The sequence below is a fragment of the Lissotriton vulgaris genome, chromosome 12, assembly GCF_964263255.1.
Source record: "Lissotriton vulgaris chromosome 12, aLisVul1.2, whole genome shotgun sequence".
NCBI classification, from domain to species: Eukaryota; Metazoa; Chordata; class Amphibia; order Caudata; family Salamandridae; genus Lissotriton; species Lissotriton vulgaris.
In genome coordinates this window covers 445,713,109-445,734,727 of record NC_141700.1, presented here as the reverse complement: position 1 = coordinate 445,734,727, position 21,619 = coordinate 445,713,109, and the positions used below count along the sequence as shown (strand labels likewise).

Sequence of the window (21,619 nt, the reverse complement as noted above, 5' to 3'; positions counted from 1 at the left end):
AAACCTCTGAAATTAAGCTTTCCAAATCTCCCGGGTTAACTATCATTAGCACTTCTTCATATGCTGGACTTCCAGAAATTGTGCAAAACGGCCTGTTAGCTCAGATGGTTAGAGCGTGGTGCTAATAATGCCAAGGTCACAGGTTCGATCCCTGTACAGGCCAAGTTTAATTGTTTGAAAAAAGATTAATTTTTCTTGTGTCTCATTTTTGATTGTTTATCACCGTGGATCAAACACTGCTTGAAGGATTGGATAAATACATTTCATATAGTTGTAGAATTAATTATTATTCTGAAAGCTCCTGGAATATCTATTAATGGTTCTAAGTTCTAACGCCAAGTAACTAAATCTCTTATTTATTGCAATTTATTGAGGTCATTTTTGTTTTGTCTTGTGGATGAAATATAAAGATAGTATGAATGTAAACAGCTGAATATAAGCTTTCCAACTATCTCGGGTTAACAATCAATAGCACTTCTTCATCTGCTATTTCTTCAATGGTATGTTATATATTTATTGAGCCTATTAGTTTAGTCTTTAGAGCATAAAGTTAAAAATGCCAAGGACATACCTTCAATCAGTCTCCAAGCCAATACTTGATGCTCCTTTAATGTTGAAAATAGATGTATTTTCTTCTGTATCATGTGTATCTCTATATTTCCTTTGAGGGGAAGCTGATAGAATGATTAAATGAATCAATTGCATATAGGTGATGAATTGTTATTTATTGCTAAAACACATGGAAAAAACATTAATGGTTCTAAGTTCTAAAACTAAGTATGAACATCTCTTTTGTATTGTAATTTTTTTAAAGTCATATTAGTTTCTTCATGTTGATATTATATATTTATAACTTCATGGTAAACCTCTGAAATTAAGCTTTCCAAATCTCCCAGGTTAACTATCATTAGCACTTCTTCATATGTTGGACTTCCAGGAAATTGTGCAAAACGGCCTGTTAGCTCAGATGGTTAGAGCGTGGTGCTAATAACGCCAAGGTCACAGGTTCGATCCCTGTACAGGCCAAGTTTAATTGTTTGAAAAAAGATTAATTTTTCTTGTGTCTCATTTTTGACTGTTTATCACCTTGGATCAAACACTGCTTGAAGGATTGGATAAATACATTTGATATAGTTGTAGAATTAATTATTATTCTGAAAGCTCCTGAAATATCTATTAATGGTTCTAAGTTCTAACGCCAAGTAACTAAATCTCTTATTTATTGCAATTTATTGAGGTCATTTTTGTTTTGTCTTGTTGATGAAATATAAAGATAGTATGAATGTAAACAGCTGAATATAAGCTTTCCAACTATCCCGGGTTAACAATCGGTAGCACTTCATCATCTGCTATTTCTTCAATAGTATGCTATATATTTATTGAGCCTATTAGTTTAGTCTTTAGAGCATAAAGTTAAAAATGCCAAGGACATACCTTCAATCAGTCTCCAAGCCAATACTTGATGCTCCTTTAATGTTGAAAATAGATGTATTTTCTTCTGTATCATGTGTATCTCTATATTTCCTTTGAGGGGAAGCTGATAGAGTGATTAAATGAATCAATTGCATATAGGTGATGAATTGTTATTTATTGCTAAAACACATGGAAAAAACATTAATGGTTCTAAGTTCTAACACTAAGTATGAACATCTCTTTTGTATTGTAATTTTTTTAAAGTCATATTAGTTTCTTCATGTTGATATTATATATTTATAACTTCATGGAAAACCTCTGAAATTAAGCTTTCCAAATCTCCCGGGTTAACTATCATTAGCACTTCTTCATATGCTGGACTTCCAGGACATTGTGCAAAACGGCCTGTTAGCTCAGATGGTTAGAGCGTGGTGCTAATAACGCCAAGGTCACAGGTTCGATCCCTGTACAGGCCAAGTTTAATTGTTTGAAAAAAGATTAATTTTTCTTGTGTCTCATTTTTGACTGTTTATCACCTTGGATCAAACACTGCTTGAAGGATTGGATAAATACATTTGATATAGTTGTAGAATTAATTATTATTCTGAAAGCTCCTGGAATATCTATTAATGGTTCTAAGTTCTAACGCCAAGTAACTTAAACTCTTATTTATTGCAATTTATTGAGGTCATTTTTGTTTTGTCTTGTTGATGAAATATAAAGATAGTATGAATGTAAACAGCTGAATATAAGCTTTCCAACTATCCCGGGTTAACAATCGATAGCACTTCATCATCTGCTATTTCTTCAATGGTATGCTATATATTTATTGAGCCTATTAGTTTAGTCTTTAGAGCATAAAGTTAAAAATGCCAAGGACATACCTTCAATCAGTCTCCAAGCCAATACTTGATGCTCCTTTAATGTTGAAAATAGATGTATTTTCTTCTGTATCATGTGTATGTCTATATTTCCTTTGAGGGGAAGCTGATAGAACGATTAGATGAATCAATTGCATACAGGTGATGAATTGTTATTTATTGCTAAAACACATGGAAAAAACATTAATGGTTCTAAGTTCTAACACTAAGTATAAAAATCTCTTTTGTATTGTAATTTTTTTAAAGTCATATTAGTTTCTTCATGTTGAAAATATATATTTATAAGTTCATGGTAAACCTCTGAAATTAAGCTTTCCAAATCTCCCGGGTTAACTATCATTAGCACTTCTTCATATGCTGGACTTCCAGGAGTTTATGCAAAATGGCCTGTTCGCTCAGATGGTTAGAGCGTGGTGCTAATAACGCCAAGGTCACAGGTTCGATCCCTGTACAGGCCAAGTTTAATTGTTTGAAAAAAGATTAATTTTTCTTGTGTCTCATTTTTGACTGTTTATCACCTTGGATCAAACGCTGCTTGGAGGATTGGATGAATACATTTGATATAGTTGTAGAATTAATTATTATTCTGAAAGCTCCTGAAATATCTATTAATAGTTCTAAGTTCTAACGCCAAGTAACTAAATCTCTTATTTATTGCAATTTATTGAGGTCATTTTTGTTTTGTCTTGTTGATGAAATATAAAGATAGTATGAATGTAAACAGCTGAATATAAGCTTTCCAACTATCCCGGGTTAACAATCGGTAGCACTTCATCATCTGCTATTTCTTCAATAGTATGCTATATATTAAGTGAGCCTATTAGTTTAGTCTTTAGAGCATAAAGGTAAAAATGCCAAGGACATACTTTCAATCAATCTCCTAGCCAATACTTGATGCTCCTTTAATGTTGAAAATAGATGTATTTTCTTCTGTATCATGTGTATCTCTATATTTTCTTTGAGGGGAAGCTGATAGAATGATTAAATGAATCAATTGCATATAGGTGATGAATTGTTATTTATTGCTAAAACACATGGAAAAAACATTAATGGTTCTAAGTTCTAACACTAAGTATGAAAATCTCTTTTGTATTGTAATTTTTTTAAAGTCATATTAGTTTCTTCATGTTGATATTATATATTTATAACTTCATGGTAAACCTCTGAAATTAAGCTTTCCAAATCTCCCGGGTTAACTATCATTAGCACTTCTTCATATGCTGGACTTCCAGAAATTGTGCAAAACGGCCTGTTAGCTCAGATGGTTAGAGCGTGGTGCTAATAATGCCAAGGTCACAGGTTCGATCCCTGTACAGGCCAAGTTTAATTGTTTGAAAAAAGATTAATTTTTCTTGTGTCTCATTTTTGATTGTTTATCACCGTGGATCAAACACTGCTTGAAGGATTGGATAAATACATTTCATATAGTTGTAGAATTAATTATTATTCTGAAAGCTCCTGGAATATCTATTAATGGTTCTAAGTTCTAACGCCAAGTAACTAAATCTATTATTTATTGCAATTCATTGAGGTCATTTTTGTTTTGTCTTGTTGATGAAATATAAAGATAGTATGAATGTAAACAGCTGAATATAAGCTTTCCAACTATCTCGGGTTAACAATCGATAGCACTTCATCATCTGCTATTTCTTCAATGGTATGCTATATATTTATTGAGCCTATTAGTTTAGTCTTTAGAGCATAAAGTTAAAAATGCCAAGGACATACCTTCAATCAGTCTCCAAGCCAATACTTGATGCTCCTTTAATGTTGAAAATAGATGTATTTTCTTCTGTATCATGTGTATGTCTATATTTCCTTTGAGGGGAAGCTGATAGAACGATTAGATGAATCAATTGCATACAGGTGATGAATTGTTATTTATTGCTAAAACACATGGAAAAAACATTAATGGTTCTAAGTTCTAACACTAAGTATAAAAATCTCTTTTGTATTGTAATTTTTTTAAAGTCATATTAGTTTCTTCATGTTGAAAATATATATTTATAAGTTCATGGTAAACCTCTGAAATTAAGCTTTCCAAATCTCCCGGGTTAACTATCATTAGCACTTCTTCATATGCTGGACTTCCAGGAGTTTATGCAAAATGGCCTGTTCGCTCAGATGGTTAGAGCGTGGTGCTAATAACGCCAAGGTCACAGGTTCGATCCCTGTACAGGCCAAGTTTAATTGTTTGAAAAAAGATTAATTTTTCTTGTGTCTCATTTTTGACTGTTTATCACCTTGGATCAAACGCTGCTTGGAGGATTGGATGAATACATTTGATATAGTTGTAGAATTAATTATTATTCTGAAAGCTCCTGAAATATCTATTAATAGTTCTAAGTTCTAACGCCAAGTAACTAAATCTCTTATTTATTGCAATTTATTGAGGTCATTTTTGTTTTGTCTTGTTGATGAAATATAAAGATAGTATGAATGTAAACAGCTGAATATAAGCTTTCCAACTATCCCGGGTTAACAATCGGTAGCACTTCATCATCTGCTATTTCTTCAATAGTATGCTATATATTAAGTGAGCCTATTAGTTTAGTCTTTAGAGCATAAAGGTAAAAATGCCAAGGACATACTTTCAATCAATCTCCTAGCCAATACTTGATGCTCCTTTAATGTTGAAAATAGATGTATTTTCTTCTGTATCATGTGTATCTCTATATTTTGTTTGAGGGGAAGCTGATAGAATGATTAAATGAATCAATTGCATATAGGTGATGAATTGTTATTTATTGCTAAAACACATGGAAAAAACATTAATGGTTCTAAGTTCTAACACTAAGTATGAAAATCTCTTTTGTATTGTAATTTTTTTAAAGTCATATTAGTTTCTTCATGTTGATATTATATATTTATAACTTCATGGTAAACCTCTGAAATTAAGCTTTCCAAATCTCCCGGGTTAACTATCATTAGCACTTCTTCATATGCTGGACTTCCAGAAATTGTGCAAAACGGCCTGTTAGCTCAGATGGTTAGAGCGTGGTGCTAATAATGCCAAGGTCACAGGTTCGATCCCTGTACAGGCCAAGTTTAATTGTTTGAAAAAAGATTAATTTTTCTTGTGTCTCATTTTTGATTGTTTATCACCGTGGATCAAACACTGCTTGAAGGATTGGATAAATACATTTCATATAGTTGTAGAATTAATTATTATTCTGAAAGCTCCTGGAATATCTATTAATGGTTCTAAGTTCTAACGCCAAGTAACTAAATCTATTATTTATTGCAATTCATTGAGGTCATTTTTGTTTTGTCTTGTTGATGAAATATAAAGATAGTATGAATGTAAACAGCTGAATATAAGCTTTCCAACTATCTCGGGTTAACAATCAATAGCACTTCTTCATCTGCTATTTCTTCAATGGTATGTTATATATTTATTGAGCCTATTAGTTTAGTCTTTAGAGCATAAAGTTAAAAATGCCAAGGACATACCTTCAATCAGTCTCCAAGCCAATACTTGATGCTCCTTTAATGTTGAAAATAGATGTATTTTCTTCTGTATCATGTGTATCTCTATATTTCCTTTGAGGGGAAGCTGATAGAATGATTAAATGAATCAATTGCATATAGGTGATGAATTGTTATTTATTGCTAAAACACATGGAAAAAACATTAATGGTTCTAAGTTCTAAAACTAAGTATGAACATCTCTTTTGTATTGTAATTTTTTTAAAGTCATATTAGTTTCTTCATGTTGATATTATATATTTATAACTTCATGGTAAACCTCTGAAATTAAGCTTTCCAAATCTCCCAGGTTAACTATCATTAGCACTTCTTCATATGTTGGACTTCCAGGAAATTGTGCAAAACGGCCTGTTAGCTCAGATGGTTAGAGCGTGGTGCTAATAACGCCAAGGTCACAGGTTCGATCCCTGTACAGGCCAAGTTTAATTGTTTGAAAAAAGATTAATTTTTCTTGTGTCTCATTTTTGACTGTTTATCACCTTGGATCAAACACTGCTTGAAGGATTGGATAAATACATTTGATATAGTTGTAGAATTAATTATTATTCTGAAAGCTCCTGAAATATCTATTAATGGTTCTAAGTTCTAACGCCAAGTAACTAAATCTCTTATTTATTGCAATTTATTGAGGTCATTTTTGTTTTGTCTTGTTGATGAAATATAAAGATAGTATAATTGTAAACAGCTGAATATAAGCTTTCCAACTATCCCGGGTTAACAATCGGTAGCACTTCATCATCTGCTATTTCTTCAATAGTATGCTATATATTTAGTGAGCCTATTAGTTTAGTCTTTAGAGCATAAAGTTAAAAATGCCAAGCACATACTTTCAATCAATCTCCTGGCCAATACTTGATGCTCCTTTAATGTTGAAAATAGATGTATTTTCTTCTGTATCATGTGTATCTCTATATTTTGTTTGAGGGGAAGCTGATAGAATGATTAAATGAATCAATTGCATATAGGTGATGAATTGTTATTTATTGCTAAAACACATGGAAAAAACATTAATGGTTCTAAGTTCTAACAGTAAGTATGAAAATCTCTTTTGTATTGTAATTTTTTTAAAGTCATATTAGTTTCTTCATGTTGATATTATATATTTATAACTTCATGGTAAACCTCTGAAATTAAGCTTTCCAAATCTCCCGGGTTAACTATCATTAGCACTTCTTCATATGCTGGACTTCCAGCAATTCATGCAAAATACCCTGTTAGCTCAGATGGTTAGAGCGTGGTGCTAATAACGCCAAGGTCACAGGTTCGATCCCTGTACAGGCCAAGTTTAATTGTTTGAAAAAAGATTAATTTTTCTTGTGTCTCATTTTTGACTGTTTATCACCTTGGATCAAACACTGCTTGAAGGATTGGATGAATACATTTCATATAGTTGTAGAATTAATTATTATTCTGAAAGCTCCTGGAATATCTATTAATGGTTCTAAGTTCTAACTCCAAGTAACTAAATCTCTTCTTTATTGCAATTCATTGAGGTCATTTTTGTTTTGTCTTGTTGATGAAATATAAAGATAGTATGAATGTAAACAGCTGAATATAAGCTTTCCAACTATCCCGGGTTAACAATCAGTAGCACTTCATTATCTGCTATTTCTTCAATAGTATGCTATATATTTAGTGAGCCTATTAGTTTAGTCTTTAGAGCAAAAAGTTAAAAATAGCAAGGACATATTTTCAATCAGTCTCCAAGCCAATACTTGATGCTCCTTTAATGTTGAAAATAGATGTATTTTCTTCTGTATCATGTGTATGTCTATATTTCCTTTGAGGGGAAGCTGATAGAATGATTAGATGAATCAATTGCATATAGGTGATGAATTGTTATTTATTGCTAAAACACATGGAAAAAACATTAATGGTTCTAAGTTCTAACACTAAGTATGAAAATCTCTTTTGTATTGTAATTTTTTTAGAGTCATATTAGTTTCTTCATGTTGATATTATATAAGTATAACTTCATGGTAAACCTCTGAAATTAAGCTTTCCAAATCTCCCGGGTTAACTATCATTAGCACTTCTTCACATGCTGGACTTCAAGGAAATTGTGCAAAACGGCCTGTTAGCTCAGATGGTTAGAGCGGGGTGCTAATAACGCCAAGGTCACAGGTTCGATCCCTGTACAGGCCAAGTTTAATTGTTTGAAAAAAGATTAATTTTTCTTGTGTCTCATTTTTGACTGTTTATCACCTTGGATCAAACACTGCTTGAAGGATTGGATAAATACATTTGATAAAGTTGTAGAATTAATTATTATTCTGAAAGCTCCTGGAATATCTATTAATGGTTCTAAGTTCTAACGCCAAGTAACTTAATCTCTTATTTATTGCAATTTATTGAGGTCATTTTTGTTTTGTCTTGTTGATGAAATATAAAGATAGTATGAATGTAAACAGCTGAATATAAGCTTTCCAATTATCCCGGGTTAACAATCAGTAGTATTTCATCATCTGCTATTTCTTCAATAGTATGCTATATATTTAGTGAGCCTATTAGTTTAGTCTTTAGAGCATAAAGGTAAAAATGCCAAGGACATACTTTCAATCAGTCTCCAAGCCAATACTTGATGCTCCTTTAATGTTGAAAATAGATGTATTTTCTTCTGAATCATGTGTATCTCTATATTTCCTTTGAGGGGAAGCTGATAGAATGATTAAATGAACCAATTGCATATAGGTGATGAATTGTTATTTATTCCTAAAACACATGGAAAAAACATAAATGGTTCTAAGTTCTAACACTAAGTATTAAAATCTCTTTTGTATTGTAATTTTGTTAAAGTCATATTATTTTCTTCATGTTGATAATATATATTTATAAGTTCATGGTAAACCTCTGAAATTAAGCTTTCCAAATCTCCTGGGTTAACTTTCATTAGCACTTCTTCATATGCTGGACTTCCAGCAATTCATGCAAAACGGCCTGTTAGCTCAGATGGTTAGAGCGTGGTGCTAATAACGCCAAGGTCACAGGTTCGATCCCTGTACAGGCCAAGTTTAATTGTTTGTAAAAAGATACATTTTTCTTGTGTCTCATTTTTGACTGTTTATCACCTTGGATCAAACGGAGCTTGAAGGATTGGATGAATATATTTCGTATAGTTGTAGAATTAATTATTATTCTGAAAGCTCCTGGAATATCTATTAATGGTTCTAAGTTCTAACGCCAAGTAACTAAATCTATTATTTATTGCAATTCATTGAGGTCATTTTTGTTTTGTCTTGTTGATGAAATATAAAGATAGTATGAATGTAAACAGCTGAATATAAGCTTTCCAACTATCCCGGGTTAACAATCAGTAGCACTTCATCATCTGCTATTTCTTCAATAGTATGCTATATATTTAGTGAGCCTATTAGTTTAGTCTTTAGAGCATAAAGTTAAAAATGCCAAGGACATACTTTCAATCAGTCTCCAAGCCAATACTTGATGCTCCTTTAATGTTGAAAATAGATGTATTTTCTTCTGTATCATGTGTATGTCTATATTTCCTTTGAGGGGAAGCTGATAGAATGATTAGATGAATCAATTGCATATAGGTGATGAATTGTTATTTATTGCTAAAACACATGGAAAAAACATTAATGGTTTTAAGTTCTAACACTAAGTATGAAAATCTCTTTTGTATTGTAATTTTTTTAAAGTCATATTAGTTTCTTCATGTTGATATTATATCTTTATAACTTCATGGTAAACCTCTGAAATTAAGCTTTCCAAATCTCCCGGGTTAACTATCATTAGCACTTCTTCATATGCTGGACTTCCAGAAATTGTGCAAAACGGCCTGTTAGCTCAGATGGTTAGAGCGTGGTGCTAATAATGCCAAGGTCACAGGTTCGATCCCTGTACAGGCCAAGTTTAATTGTTTGAAAAAAGATTAATTTTTCTTGTGTCTCATTTTTGATTGTTTATCACCGTGGATCAAACACTGCTTGAAGGATTGGATAAATACATTTCATATAGTTGTAGAATTAATTATTATTCTGAAAGCTCCTGGAATATCTATTAATGGTTCTAAGTTCTAACGCCAAGTAACTAAATCTCTTATTTATTGCAATTTATTGAGGTCATTTTTGTTTTGTCTTGTTGATGAAATATAAAGATAGTATGAATGTAAACAGCTGAATATAAGCTTTCCAACTATCTCGGGTTAACAATCAATAGCACTTCTTCATCTGCTATTTCTTCAATGGTATGCTATATATTTATTGAGCCTATTAGTTTAGTCTTTAGAGCATAAAGTTAAAAATGCCAAGGACATACCTTCAATCAGTCTCCAAGCCAATACTTGATGCTCCTTTAATGTTGAAAATAGATGTATTTTCTTCTGTATCATGTGTATCTCTATATTTCCTTTGAGGGGAAGCTGATAGAATGATTACATGAATCAATTGCATATAGGTGATGAATTGTTATTTATTGCTAAAACACATGGAAAAAACATTAATGGTTCTAAGTTCTAAAACTAAGTATGAACATCTCTTTTGTATTGTAATTTTTTTAAAGTCATATTAGTTTCTTCATGTTGATATTATATATTTATAACTTCATGGTAAACCTCTGAAATTAAGCTTTCCAAATCTCCCAGGTTAACTATCATTAGCACTTCTTCATATGTTGGACTTCCAGTAAATTGTGCAAAACGGCCTGTTAGCTCAGATGGTTAGAGCGTGGTGCTAATAACGCCAAGGTCACAGGTTCGATCCCTGTACAGGCCAAGTTTAATTGTTTGAAAAAAGATTAATTTTTCTTGTGTCTCATTTTTGACTGTTTATCACCTTGGATCAAACACTGCTTGAAGGATTGGATAAATACATTTGATATAGTTGTAGAATTAATTATTATTCTGAAAGCTCCTGAAATATCTATTAATGGTTCTAAGTTCTAACGCCAAGTAACTAAATCTCTTATTTATTGCAATTTATTGAGGTCATTTTTGTTTTGTCTTGTTGATGAAATATAAAGATAGTATGAATGTAAACAGCTGAATATAAGCTTTCCAACTATCCCGGGTTAACAATCGGTAGCACTTCATCATCTGCTATTTCTTCAATAGTATGCTATATATTTAGTGAGCCTATTAGTTTAGTCTTTAGAGCATAAAGTTAAAAATGCCAAGCACATACTTTCAATCAATCTCCTAGCCAATACTTGATGCTCCTTTAATGTTGAAAATAGATGTATTTTCTTCTGTATCATGTGTATCTCTATATTTTGTTTGAGAGGAAGCTGATAGAATGATTAAATGAATCAATTGCATATAGGTGATGAATTGTTATTTATTGCTAAAACACATGGAAAAAACATTAATGGTTCTAAGTTCTAACAGTAAGTATGAAAATCTCTTTTGTATTGTAATTTTTTTAAAGTCATATTAGTTTCTTCATGTTGATATTATATATTTATAACTTCATGGTAAACCTCTGAAATTAAGCTTTCCAAATCTCCCGGGTTAACTATCATTAGCACTTCTTCATATGCTGGACTTCCAGCAATTCATGCAAAATGCCCTGTTAGCTCAGATGGTTAGAGCGTGGTGCTAATAACGCCAAGGTCACAGGTTCGATCCCTGTACAGGCCAAGTTTAATTGTTTGAAAAAAGATTAATTTTTCTTGTGTCTCATTTTTGACTGTTTATCACCTTGGATCAAACACTGCTTGAAGGATTGGATGAATACATTTCATATAGTTGTAGAATTAATTATTATTCTGAAAGCTCCTGGAATATCTATTAATGGTTCTAAGTTCTAACTCCAAGTAACTAAATCTCTTCTTTATTGCAATTCATTGAGGTCATTTTTGTTTTGTCTTGTTGATGAAATATAAAGATAGTATGAATGTAAACAGCTGAATATAAGCTTTCCAACTATCCCGGGTTAACAATCAGTAGCACTTCATCATCTGCTATTTCTTCAATAGTATGCTATATATTTAGTGAGCCTATTAGTTTAGTCTTTAGAGCAAAAAGTTAAAAATAGCAAGAACATATTTTCAATCAGTCTCCAAGCCAATACTTGATGCTCCTTTAATGTTGAAAATAGATGTATTTTCTTCTGTATCATGTGTATGTCTATATTTCCTTTGAGGGGAAGCTGATAGAATGATTAGATGAATCAATTGCATATAGGTGATGAATTGTTATTTATTGCTAAAACACATGGAAAAAACATTAATGGTTCTAAGTTCTAACACTAAGTATGAAAATCTCTTTTGTATTGTAATTTTTTTAGAGTCATATTAGTTTCTTCATGTTGACATTATATAAGTATAACTTCATGGTAAACCTCTGAAATTAAGCTTTCCAAATCTCCCGGGTTAACTATCATTAGCACTTCTTCACATGCTGGACTTCAAGGAAATTGTGCAAAACGGCCTGTTAGCTCAGATGGTTAGAGCGTGGTGCTAATAACGCCAAGGTCACAGGTTCGATCCCTGTACAGGCCAAGTTTAATTGTTTGAAAAAAGATTAATTTTTCTTGTGTCTCATTTTTGACTGTTTATCACCTTGGATCAAACACTGCTTGAAGGATTGGATAAATACATTTGATAAAGTTGTAGAATTAATTATTATTCTGAAAGCTCCTGGAATATCTATTAATGGTTCTAAGTTCTAACGCCAAGTAACTAAATCTATTATTTATTGCAATTCATTGAGGTCATTTTTGTTTTGTCTTGTTGATGAAATATAAAGATAGTATGAATGTAAACAGCTGAATATAAGCTTTCTAACTATCCCGGGTTAACAATCAGTAGCACTTCATCATCTGCTATTTCTTCAATAGTATGCTATATATTTAGTGAGCCTATTAGTTTAGTCTTTAGAGCATAAAGTTAAAAATGCCAAGGACATACTTTCAATCAGTCTCCAAGCCAATACTTGATGCTCCTTTAATGTTGAAAATAGATGTATTTTCTTCTGTATCATGTGTATGTCTATATTTCCTTTGAGGGGAAGCTGATAGAATGATTAGATGAATCAATTGCATATAGGTGATGAATTGTTATTTATTGCTAAAACACATGGAAAAAACATTAATGGTTTTAAGTTCTAACACTAAGTATGAAAATCTCTTTTGTAAGGTAATTTTTTTAAAGTCATATTAGTTTCTTCATGTTGATATTATATCTTTATAACTTCATGGTAAACCTCTGAAATTAAGCTTTCCAAATCTCCCGGGTTAACTATCATTAGCACTTCTTCATATGCTGGACTTCCAGGGAATTGTGCAAAACGGCCTGTAAGCTCAGATGGTTAGAGTGTGGTGCTAATAAGGCCAAGGTCACAGGTTCGATCCCTGTACAGGCCAAGTTTAATTGTTTGAAAAAAGATTAATTTTTCTTGTGTCTCATTTTTGACTGTTTATCACCTTGGATCAAACACTGCTTGAAGGATTGGATAAATACATTTGATATAGTTGTAGAATTAATTATTATTCTGAAAGCTCCTGGAATATCTATTAATGGTTCTAAGTTCTAACGCCAAGTAACTAAATCTCTTATTTATTGCAATTCATTGAGGTCATTTTTGTTTTGTCTTGTTGATGAAATATAAAGATAGTATGAATGTAAACAGCTGAATATAAGCTTTCCAACTATCCCGGGTTAACAATCGGTAGCACTTCATCATCTGCTATTTCTTCAATAGTATGCTATATATTTAGTGAGCCTATTAGTTTAGTCTTTAGAGCATAAAGTTAAAAATGCCAAGCACATACTTTCAATCAATCTCCTAGCCAATACTTGATGCTCCTTTAATGTTGAAAATAGATGTATTTTCTTCTGTATCATGTGTATCTCTATATTTTGTTTGAGGGGAAGCTGAGAGAATGATTAAATGAATCAATTGCATATAGGTGATGAATTGTTATTTATTGCTAAAACACATGGAAAAAACATTAATGGTTCTAAGTTCTAACAGTAAGTATGAAAATCTCTTTTGTATTGTAATTTTTTTAAAGTCATATTAGTTTCTTCATGTTGATATTATATATTTATAACTTCATGGTAAACCTCTGAAATTAAGCTTTCCAAATCTCCCGGGTTAACTATCATTAGCACTTCTTCATATGCTGGACTTCCAGCAATTCATGCAAAATGCCCTGTTAGCTCAGATGGTTAGAGCGTGGTGCTAATAACGCCAAGGTCACAGGTTCAATCCCTGTACAGGCCAAGTTTAATTGTTTGAAAAAAGATTAATTTTTCTTGTGTCTCATTTTGTGACTGTTTATCACCTTGGATCAAACACTGCTTGAAGGATTGGATGAATACATTTCATATAGTTGTAGAATTAATTATTATTCTGAAAGCTCCTGGAATATCTATTAATGGTTCTAAGTTCTAACTCCAAGTAACTAAATCTCTTCTTTATTGCAATTCATTGAGGTCATTTTTGTTTTGTCTTGTTGATGAAATATAAAGATAGTATGAATGTAAACAGCTGAATATAAGCTTTCCAACTATCCCGGGTTAACAATCAGTAGCACTTCATCATCTGCTATTTCTTCAATAGTATGCTATATATTTAGTGAGCCTATTAGTTTAGTCTTTAGAGCAAAAAGTTAAAAATAGCAAGGACATATTTTCAATCAGTCTCCAAGCCAATACTTGATGCTCCTTTAATGTTGAAAATAGATGTATTTTCTTCTGTATCATGTGTATGTCTATATTTCCTTTGAGGGGAAGCTGATAGAATGATTAGATGAATCAATTGCATATAGGTGATGAATTGTTATTTATTGCTAAAACACATGGAAAAAACATTAATGGTTCTAAGTTCTAACACTAAGTATGAAAATCTCTTTTGTATTGTAATTTTTTTAGAGTCATATTAGTTTCTTCATGTTGATATTATATAAGTATAACTTCATGGTAAACCTCTGAAATTAAGCTTTCCAAATCTCCCGGGTTAACTATCATTAGCACTTCTTCACATGCTGGACTTCAAGGAAATTGTGCAAAACGGCCTGTTAGCTCAAATGGTTAGAGCGTGGTGCTAATAACGCCAAGGTCACAGGTTCGATCCCTGTACAGGCCAAGTTTAATTGTTTGAAAAAAGATTAATTTTTCTTGTGTCTCATTTTTGACTGTTTATCACCTTGGATCAAACACTGCTTGAAGGATTGGATAAATACATTTGATAAAGTTGTAGAATTAATTATTATTCTGAAAGCTCCTGGAATATCTATTAATGGTTCTAAGTTCTAACGCCAAGTAACTTAATCTCTTATTTATTGCAATTTATTGAGGTCATTTTTGTTTTGTCTTGTTGATGAAATATAAAGATAGTATGAATGTAAACAGCTGAATATAAGCTTTCCAATTATCCCGGGTTAACAATCAGTAGCACTTCATCATCTGCTATTTCTTCAATAGTATGCTATATATTTAGTGAGCCTATTAGTTTAGTCTTTAGAGCATAAAGGTAAAAATGCCAAGGACATACTTTCAATCAGTCTCCAAGCCAATACTTGATGCTCCTTTAATGTTGAAAATAGATGTATTTTCTTCTGTATCATGTGTATCTCTATATTTTGTTTGAGGGGAAGCTGATAGAATGATTAAATGAATCAATTGCATATAGGTGATGAATTGTTATTTATTGCTAAAACACATGGAAAAAACATTAATGGTTCTAAGTTCTAACAGTAAGTATGAAAATCTCTTTTGTATTGTAATTTTTTTAAAGTCATATTAGTTTCTTCATGTTGATATTATATATTTATAACTTCATGGTAAACCTCTGAAATTAAGCTTTCCAAATCTCCCGGGTTAACTATCATTAGCACTTCTTCATATGCTGGACTTCCAGCAATTCATGCAAAATGCCCTGTTAGCTCAGATGGTTAGAGCGTGGTGCTAATAACGCCAAGGTCACAGGTTCGATCCCTGTACAGGCCAAGTTTAATTGTTTGAAAAAAGATTAATTTTTCTTGTGTCTCATTTTTGACTGTTTATCACCTTGGATCAAACACTGCTTGAAGGATTGGATGAATACATTTCATATAGTTGTAGAATTAATTATTATTCTGAAAGCTCCTGGAATATCTATTAATGGTTCTAAGTTCTAACTCCAAGTAACTAAATCTCTTCTTTATTGCAATTCATTGAGGTCATTTTTGTTTTGTCTTGTTGATGAAATATAAAGATAGTATGAATGTAAACAGCTGAATATAAGCTTTCCAACTATCCCGGGTTAACAATCAGTAGCACTTCATCATCTGCTATTTCTTCAATAGTATGCTATATATTTAGTGAGCCTATTAGTTTAGTCTTTAGAGCAAAAAGTTAAAAATAGCAAGAACATATTTTCAATCAGTCTCCAAGCCAATACTTGATGCTCCTTTAATGTTGAAAATAGATGTATTTTCTTCTGTATCATGTGTATGTCTATATTTCCTTTGAGGGGAAGCTGATAGAATGATTGGATGAATCAATTGCATATAGGTGATGAATTGTTATTTATTGCTAAAACACATGGAAAAAACATTAATGGTTCTAAGTTCTAACACTAAGTATGAAAATCTCTTTTGTATTGTAATTTTTTTAGAGTCATATTAGTTTCTTCATGTTGATATTATATAAGTATAACTTCATGGTAAACCTCTGAAATTAAGCTTTCCAAATCTCCCGGGTTAACTATCATTAGCACTTCTTCACATGCTGGACTTCAAGGAAATTGTGCAAAATGGCCTGTTAGCTCAGATGGTTAGAGCGTGGTGCTAATAACGCCAAGGTCACAGGTTCGATCCCTGTACAGGCCAAGTTTAATTGTTTGAAAAAAGATTAATTTTTCTTGTGTCTCATTTTTGACTGTTTATCACCTTGGATCAAACACTGCTTGAAGGATTGGATAAATACATTTGATAAAGTTGTAGAATTAATTATTATTCTGAAAGCTCCTGGAATATCTATTAATGGTTCTAAGTTCTAACGCCAAGTAACTTAATCTCTTATTTATTGCAATTTATTGAGGTCATTTTTGTTTTGTCTTGTTGATGAAATATAAAGATAGTATGAATGTAAACAGCTGAATATAAGCTTTCCAATTATCCCGGGTTAACAATCAGTAGCACTTCATCATCTGCTATTTCTTCAATAGTATGCTATATATTTAGTGAGCCTATTAGTTTAGTCTTTAGAGCATAAAGGTAAAAATGCCAAGGACATACTTTCAATCAGTCTCCAAGCCAATACTTGATGCTCCTTTAATGTTGAAAATAGATGTATTTTCTTCTGTATCATGTGTATCTCTATATTTCCTTTGAGGGGAAGCTGATAGAATGATTAAATGAACCAATTGCATATAGGTGATGAATTGTTATTTATTCCTAAAACACATGGAAAAAACATAAATGGTTCTAAGTTCTAACACTAAGTATTAAAATCTCTTTTGTATTGTAATTTTTTTTAAAGTCATATTATTTTCTTCATGTTGATAATATATATTTATAAGTTCATGGTAAACCTCTGAAATTAAGCTTTCCAAATCTCCCGGGTTAACTTTCATTAGCACTTCTTCATATGCTGGACTTCCAGGAATTCATGCAAAACGGCCTGTTAGCTCAGATGGTTAGAGCGTGGTGCTAATAACGCCAAGGTCACAGGTTCGATCCCTGTACAGGCCAAGTTTAATTGTTTGTAAAAAGATACATTTTTCTTGTGTCTCATTTTTGACTGTTTATCACCTTGGATCAAACGGAGCTTGAAGGATTGGATGAATATATTTCATATAGTTGTAGAATTAATTATTATTCTGAAAGCTCCTGGAATATCTATTAATGGTTCTAAGTTCTAACGCCAAGTAACTAAATCTATTATTTATTGCAATTCATTGAGGTCATTTTTGTTTTGTCTTGTTGATGAAATATAAAGATAGTATGAATGTAAACAGCTGAATATAAGCTTTCTAACTATCCCGGGTTAACAATCAGTAGCACTTCATCATCTGCTATTTCTTCAATAGTATGCTATATATTTAGTGAGCCTATTAGTTTAGTCTTTAGAGCATAAAGTTAAAAATGCCAAGGACATACTTTCAATCAGTCTCCAAGCCAATACTTGATGCTCCTTTAATGTTGAAAATAGATGTATTTTCTTCTGTATCATGTGTATGTCTATATTTCCTTTGAGGGGAAGCTGATAGAATGATTAGATGAATCAATTGCATATAGGTGATGAATTGTTATTTATTGCTAAAACACATGGAAAAAACATTAATGGTTTTAAGTTCTAACACTAAGTATGAAAATCTCTTTTGTAAGGTAATTTTTTTAAAGTCATATTAGTTTCTTCATGTTGATATTATATCTTTATAACTTCATGGTAAACCTCTGAAATTAAGCTTTCCAAATCTCCCGGGTTAACTATCATTAGCACTTCTTCATATGCTGGACTTCCAGGAAATTGTGCAAAACGGCCTGTTAGCTCAGATGGTTAGAGCGTGGTGCTAATAAGGCCAAGGTCACAGGTTCGATCCCTGTACAGGCCAAGTTTAATTGTTTGAAAAAAGATTAATTTTTCTTGTGTCTCATTTTTGACTGTTTATCACCTTGGATCAAACACTGCTTGAAGGATTGGATAAATACATTTGATATAGTTGTAGAATTAATTATTATTCTGAAAGCTCCTGGAATATCTATTAATGGTTCTAAGTTCTAACGCCAAGTAACTAAATCTCTTATTTATTGCAATTCATTGAGGTCATTTTTGTTTTGTCTTGTTGATGAAATATAAAGATAGTATGAATGTAAACAGCTGAATATAAGCTTTCCAACTATCCCGGGTTAACAATCGGTAGCACTTCATCATCTGCTATTTCTTCAATAGTATGCTATATATTTAGTGAGCCTATTAGTTTAGTCTTTAGAGCATAAAGTTAAAAATGCCAAGCACATACTTTCAATCAATCTCCTAGCCAATACTTGATGCTCCTTTAATGTTGAAAATAGATGTATTTTCTTCTGTATCATGTGTATCTCTATATTTTGTTTGAGGGGAAGCTGAGAGAATGATTAAATGAATCAATTGCATATAGGTGATGAATTGTTATTTATTGCTAAAACACATGGAAAAAACATTAATGGTTCTAAGTTCTAACAGTAAGTATGAAAATCTCTTTTGTATTGTAATTTTTTTAAAGTCATATTAGTTTCTTCATGTTGATATTATATATTTATAACTTCATGGTAAACCTCTGAAATTAAGCTTTCCAAATCTCCCGGGTTAACTATCATTAGCACTTCTTCATATGCTGGACTTCCAGCAATTCATGCAAAATGCCCTGTTAGCTCAGATGGTTAGAGTGTGGTGCTAATAACGCCAAGGTCACAGGTTCGATCCCTGTACAGGCCAAGTTTACTTGTTTGAAAAAAGATTAATTTTTCTTGTGTCTCATTTTTGACTGTTTATCACCTTGGATCAAACACTGCTTGAAGGATTGGATGAATACATTTCATATAGTTGTAGAATTAATTATTATTCTGAAAGCTCCTGGAATATCTATTAATGGTTCTAAGTTCTAACTCCAAGTAACTAAATCTCTTCTTTATTGCAATTCATTGAGGTCATTTTTGTTTTGTCTTGTTGATGAAATATAAAGATAGTATGAATGTAAACAGCTGAATATAAGCTTTCCAACATTCCCGGGTTAACAATCAGTAGCACTTCATCATCTGCTATTTCTTCAATAGTATGCTATATATTTAGTGAGCCTATTAGTTTAGTCTTTAGAGCAAAAAGTTAAAAATAGCAAGGAAATATTTTCAATCAGTCTCCAAGCCAATACTTGATGCTCCTTTAATGTTGAAAATAGATGTATTTTCTTCTGTATCATGTGTATGTCTATATTTCCTTTGAGGGGAAGCTGATAGAATGATTAGATGAATCAATTGCATATAGGTGATGAATTGTTATTTATTGCTAAAACACATGGAAAAAACATTAATGGTTTTAAGTTCTAACACTAAGTATGAAAATCTCTTTTGTATTGTAATTTTTTTAAAGTCATATTAGTTTCTTCATGTTGATATTATATATTTATAACTTCATGGTAAACCTCTGAAATTAAGCTTTCCAAATCTCCCGGGTTAACTATCATTAGCACTTCTTCATATGCTGGACTTCCAGGAAATTGTGCAAAACGGCCTGTTAGCTCAGATGGTTAGAGCGTGGTGCTAATAAGGCCAAGGTCACAGGTTCGATCCCTGTACAGGCCAAGTTTAATTGTTTGAAAAAAGATTAATTTTTCTTGTGTCTCATTTTTGACTGTTTATCACCTTGGATCAAACACTGCTTGAAGGATTGGATAAATACATTTGATAAAGTTGTAGAATTAATTATTATTCTGAAAGCTCCTGGAATATCTATTAATGGTTCTAAGTTCTAACGCCAAGTAACTTAATCTCTTATTTATTGCAATTTATTGAGGTCATTTTTGTTTTGTCTTGTTGATGAAATATAAAGATAGTATGAATGTAAACAGCTGAATATAAGCTTTCCAATTATCCCGGGTTAACAATCAGTAGCACTTCATCATCTGCTATTTCTTCAATAGTATGCTATATATTTAGTGAGCCTATTAGTTTAGTCTTTAGAGCATAAAGGTAAAAATGCCAAGGACATACTTTCAATCAGTCTCCAAGCCAATACTTGATGCTCCTTTAATGTTGAAAATAGATGTATTTTCTTCTGTATCATGTGTATCTCTATATTTCCTTTGAGGGGAAGCTGATAGAATGATTAAATGAACCAATTGCATATAGGTGATGAATTGTTATTTATTCCTAAAACACATGGAAAAAACATAAATGGTTCTAAGTTCTAACACTAAGTATTACAATCTCTTTTGTATTGTAATTTTTTTAAAGTCATATTATTTTCTTCATGTTGATAATATATATTTATAAGTTCATGGTAAACCTCTGAAATTAAGCTTTCCAAATCTCCCGGGTTAACTTTCATTAGCACTTCTTCATATGCTGGACTTCCAGCAATTCATGCAAAACGGCCTGTTAGCTCAGATGGTTAGAGCGTGGTGCTAATAACGCCAAGGTCACAGGTTCGATCCCTGTACAGGCCAAGTTTAATTGTTTGTAAAAAGATACATTTTTCTTGTGTCTCATTTTTGACTGTTTATCACCTTGGATCAAACGGAGCTTGAAGGATTGGATGAATATATTTCGTATAGTTGTAGAATTAATTATTATTCTGAAAGCTCCTGGAATATCTATTAATGGTTCTAAGTTCTAACGCCAAGTAACTAAATCTATTATTTATTGCAATTCATTGAGGTCATTTTTGTTTTGTCTTGTTGATGAAATATAAAGATAGTATGAATGTAAACAGCTGAATATAAGCTTTCCAACTATCCCGGGTTAACAATCAGTAGCACTTCATCATCTGCTATTTCTTCAATAGTATGCTATATATTTAGTGAGCCTATTAGTTTAGTCTTTAGAGCATAAAGTTAAAAATGCCAAGGACATACTTTCAATCAGTCTCCAAGCCAATACTTGATGCTCCTTTAATGTTGAAAATAGATGTATTTTCTTCTGTATCATGTGTATGTCTATATTTCCTTTGAGGGGAAGCAGATAGAATGATTAGATGAATCAATTGCATATAGGTGATGAATTGTTATTTATTGCTAAAACACATGGAAAAAACATTAATGGTTTTAAGTTCTAACACTAAGTATGAAAATCTCTTTTGTATTGTAATTTTTTTAAAGTCATATTAGTTTCTTCATGTTGATATTATATATTTATAACTTCATGGTAAACCTCTGAAATTAAGCTTTCCAAATCTCCCGGGTTAACTATCAT

At 31.8% G+C, this 21,619-nt stretch overlaps 9 non-coding genes across 9 annotated transcripts; all 9 read left to right on the top strand.

The window, feature by feature from the left end:
* The first annotated feature begins 952 nt into the window (after window positions 1-952).
* TRNAI-AAU (transfer RNA isoleucine (anticodon AAU)) lies at window positions 953-1,026 on the top strand. Its single transcript has one exon. It is a non-coding gene; the product is annotated as a tRNA-Ile (tRNA).
* Window positions 1,027-1,815: 789 nt separating this feature from the next.
* Window positions 1,816-1,889, top strand: TRNAI-AAU (transfer RNA isoleucine (anticodon AAU)). Its single transcript has one exon. It is a non-coding gene; the product is annotated as a tRNA-Ile (tRNA).
* A 4,239-nt stretch (window positions 1,890-6,128) lies between these two features.
* On the top strand, window positions 6,129-6,202 carry TRNAI-AAU (transfer RNA isoleucine (anticodon AAU)). Its single transcript has one exon. It is a non-coding gene; the product is annotated as a tRNA-Ile (tRNA).
* A 2,515-nt stretch (window positions 6,203-8,717) lies between these two features.
* TRNAI-AAU (transfer RNA isoleucine (anticodon AAU)) lies at window positions 8,718-8,791 on the top strand. The gene has a single exon. It is a non-coding gene; the product is annotated as a tRNA-Ile (tRNA).
* A 1,651-nt stretch (window positions 8,792-10,442) lies between these two features.
* Window positions 10,443-10,516, top strand: TRNAI-AAU (transfer RNA isoleucine (anticodon AAU)). Its single transcript has one exon. It is a non-coding gene; the product is annotated as a tRNA-Ile (tRNA).
* A 1,652-nt stretch (window positions 10,517-12,168) lies between these two features.
* On the top strand, window positions 12,169-12,242 carry TRNAI-AAU (transfer RNA isoleucine (anticodon AAU)). The gene has a single exon. It is a non-coding gene; the product is annotated as a tRNA-Ile (tRNA).
* Window positions 12,243-16,484: 4,242 nt separating this feature from the next.
* TRNAI-AAU (transfer RNA isoleucine (anticodon AAU)) lies at window positions 16,485-16,558 on the top strand. Its single transcript has one exon. It is a non-coding gene; the product is annotated as a tRNA-Ile (tRNA).
* A 790-nt stretch (window positions 16,559-17,348) lies between these two features.
* On the top strand, window positions 17,349-17,422 carry TRNAI-AAU (transfer RNA isoleucine (anticodon AAU)). Its single transcript has one exon. It is a non-coding gene; the product is annotated as a tRNA-Ile (tRNA).
* Window positions 17,423-20,800: 3,378 nt separating this feature from the next.
* TRNAI-AAU (transfer RNA isoleucine (anticodon AAU)) lies at window positions 20,801-20,874 on the top strand. The gene has a single exon. It is a non-coding gene; the product is annotated as a tRNA-Ile (tRNA).
* Window positions 20,875-21,619: the final 745 nt, after the last annotated feature.